Source organism: Limulus polyphemus, unplaced genomic scaffold (assembly GCF_000517525.1).
Source record: "Limulus polyphemus unplaced genomic scaffold, Limulus_polyphemus-2.1.2 Scaffold8726, whole genome shotgun sequence".
Classification (NCBI taxonomy): Eukaryota; Metazoa; Arthropoda; class Merostomata; order Xiphosura; family Limulidae; genus Limulus; species Limulus polyphemus.
The window spans coordinates 2,113-6,104 of NW_013674336.1; positions in this window are offsets into that span (position 1 = coordinate 2,113).

Here is a 3,992-nt window from a genome sequence, read left to right on the forward strand (position 1 = left end):
TGCTTTAGGTGTATTGGTGATACACCCAAGTATGTGTCTCATGTAGAATTGCTTTAGGTGTGTTGGTGATACACCCAAGTATGGGTCTAATGTAGAACCGTTTTAGGTGTGTTGGTGATACATCAAAGTATGGGTCTCATGTTGAACTGCTTTAGGTGTGTTGGTGATACACCCAAGTATGGGTCACATGTTGAACTGCTTTAGGTGTGTTGGTGATACACCCAAGTATGGGTCTCATGTTGAACTGCTTTAGGTGTGTTGGTGATACACCCAAGTATGAGTCTCATGTTGAATTGTTTTAGGTGTGTTGGTGATACACCCAAGTATGGGTCTCATGTAGAACTGCTTAAGGTGTGTTGGTGATACACCAAAGTATTGGTCTCATGTTGAACTGCTTTAGGTGTGTTGGTGATACACCCAAGTATGGGTCTAATGTAGAACCGTTTTAGGTGTGTTGGTGATACATCAAAGTATGGGTCTCATGTTGAACTGCTTTAGGTGTGTTGGTGATACACCCAAGTATGGGTCTCATGTTGAACTGCTTTAGGTGTGTTGGTGATACACCCAAGTATGGGTCTCATGTAGAACTGCTTAGGTGTGTTGGTGATACACCCAAGTATGGGTCTCATGTTGAATTGTTTTAGGTGTGTTGGTGATACACCCAAGTATGGGCCTATACTTGGGATCTTGTTTAAAGTGAAGTTACCTAGTGTACCCATATATTTTACGAGATAAAAAATTCCGATTATTGAATGAAGAAATATTTATTGCCAGGAAAAGTGTAGTTATTTAATATTTTTTTCTTCTTAATTTGGAAATTCTTACATAAAACCTTAAGTGTGGACTTGTGGTTTCCGCCTCTATACCCAGTAGGGAGCGTTGCAATCTTTCATTCACAGTAGACATCGTCTGCAAGTCTATCTTTACGTACTTAACCCTTGTAGAGCTTTATTAACCAAAGACGTTTGGTGCTAGGAGCTGTCGTCTAACACATCATTTTGATCAGGTTAAAGATTTATTGTAAACATTGCGATAATACGTATAATGTCTTTTTACATCATTGTGATAAAAAAAATGTGTGTTCTAAGCTTTATGTGTACAGTTGGAACAGCTAGATTAGAAATATGTCGACTTGATAATCAGCTGATTAAAGAGAAATATGGAAGATTAAATAAAATGTCGTTCAACCACCAATCGTCAGTGTGCCTCATTCTCTCGAGCAAGTTTTGAAACGCATGTCCAAGATATAACAATAATGAAACGAACCTACTTAAAATGATGTTACAAAAACCCACCCCTTACTTGAATAAAAAATACGGACCACTATATGTTAAAAGTATTAATTAAATTAATACCAACATAGTCATACATCATATAGTTAATTCCAGTGATGAGAACGTCGCTAGAAGTTGCTTTAGTTTATAAATCAGTAGACTCTCTTTGATACGGTGGCTTTGTTCATCATTAGTCCTAGCGAAGACCTAAAACAATTTTTGAAGTTTTAATTTACTTTCTGATTTATTTTAACATCAGGGTGTGTCATTTTTCTTTTCTTTAGTCTATTATGGAAATATAAAAATGTTGTACTGCATTCATTGGGGTTATTTTCGACATTCAATTTTTTCAGTGTTTTGTTTCTAATTGGCTTTATTGTTTTTTGTTTCTTTTATTTCATTAGAACCGGAAGCGAAAACTTTGAAGACCTTGTCTCTAAATTCCACGACATAATTATTATTATTTTTATTTTTTGTAGGTTGATTAATTCAACAATGTTTGGATGGCTGTAATATAATATTTGGGTAATTCAACAATGTTTGGATGGCTATAATATAATATTTGGGTAATTCAACAATGTTTGGATGGCTGTAATATAATATTTGAGTAATTCAACAATGTTTGGATGGCTGTAATATAATATTTGGGTAATTCAACAATGTTTGGATGGCTATAATATAATATTTGGGTAATTCAACAATGTTTGGATGGCTGTAATATAATATTTGGGTAATTCAACAATGTTTGGATGGCTATAATATAATATTTGGGTAATTCAACAATGTTTGGATGACTATAATATAATATTTTTATCAATTTTGATTTTTTTATAGCTATATGGTTGATGGTTTACTTGACAGTAAAATTTATATTACTTTTAAGATTTCTTCGTAATAACTCAATTTCTGAAGTTTATAAATACAGATATGGTGAATTAATTTATTTTATCGTTTTGAGTTTAATTACTGATTGAGTGTTATTTTATTACAAGCTACAACTTTTACAGTAAGGAAGATTATATTTTTAGAACAAGAACGAAGTTTCGATCACTGGTGCGATCATTCTCAAGTACACACGTTTTAACAGTAATGAAGGTTTTAGTATTTAAATCAACATTCAACAATTTAACACTGTTAATTTTAAGGTTTCTATCCCATTATTTTGAGGTAGTACCTTAATACTTAGAAAGATTTTAATTTTGAAATAAGACAAACAATCAATTGTTTAAATCACTAAATATACAAATGAGATTTCTAAATCGCTTGAAAATTAAATACTTTTCTCAGATTTTATATATTTGAAATAAAATTTTAAGAAAAATTTAAAATAGACAATTGGATAAATGGAATAATTCAATAGAAAGTTGTATGATCAGGTTGATGGTGTTCAAGAATCTTGAACACCATCAACCTGATCATATAACTTGCTATTCAATAGCTAATCTTGAACACCATCAACCTGATCATACAACTTCCTATTCAATAGCTAATTCATCCACAGAGGATTCCTGGATGACTCCCTGATGGTCTAATGTTCCAATACGGTCCTTAATTAGTAATATTATCTTACTTCAAGTGTAATAGATATCGTTCTAATTTGGCCTTTCTATTATCTGTAGGATCATATTTTTACTCCACAAACTTAGTAGAATCACTTCAAGTTTCTTCAGCGTTTCTTAAGTATTCATGTTTTATCCAAAATGACAATACTGTTTCTTTCACCCGATTTAGAAATAACAATTTAATCCTTTTCACTAAGACTTTTTTAAAGCTTCAAATTCTTCTCAACTTAATAATTTCAATTCTAACATTACTTAAAGGACTGACCAGATTGACTCGAAATACACTGACGTGACAGTGCTTGATGGTGTAAAAAAAACCTTCCCATTCAATAGCTAATCTTGAACAGCATCAATCTGATCATACAACTTCCTATTCAATAGTTCAAAAGTTCACCAAGAAAGATGCCCCTTATGACCTATAGTATCAAACATTGGAACATACAATCATGCTTTGGTTAGATTTTTAATAGACTTTATAATGAATACAACTTCAACAACTGAAGTTTTTTCTGCTAGTATTGCCATGAAACCACTATATACGAGCATACCATTGGAAGAGACAATACAGCTGTGTGCCGATTTGATCATCAACACTCTTAAAGATAATTTTGTTGGAAGTTAATCAATTCTGCTGTTAAAGAGCCTCATTTCATTTTGAATAGGAAGTTGTATGATCAGGTTGATGGTGTTCACGATTAGCTCCTGGATAGGAAGTTGTATGATCAGGTTGATGGTGTTCAAGATTAGCTCCTGAATAGAAAGTTGTATGATCAGGTTGATGGTATTCAAGATTAACTATTGAATAGGAAGTTGTGTGATCAGGTTGATGTGTTCAAGATTAGCTATTGAATGGGAAGTTGTATTATCAGGTTGATGGTGTTCAAGATTAGCTATTGAATGGGAAGTTGTATGATCAGGTTGATGGTGTTCAGGATTAGCTATTGAATGGGAAGTTGTATGATCAGGTTGATAGTGTTCAAGATTAGCTATTGAATAGGAAGTTGTATGATCAGGTTGTTGGTGTTCAAGATTAGCTATTGAATAGGAAGTTGTATTATCAGGTTGATGGTGTTCAAGATTAGCTCCTAGATAGGAAGTTGTATGATCAGGTTGATGGTGTTCAAGACTAGCTATTGAATATGAAGTTGTATGATCA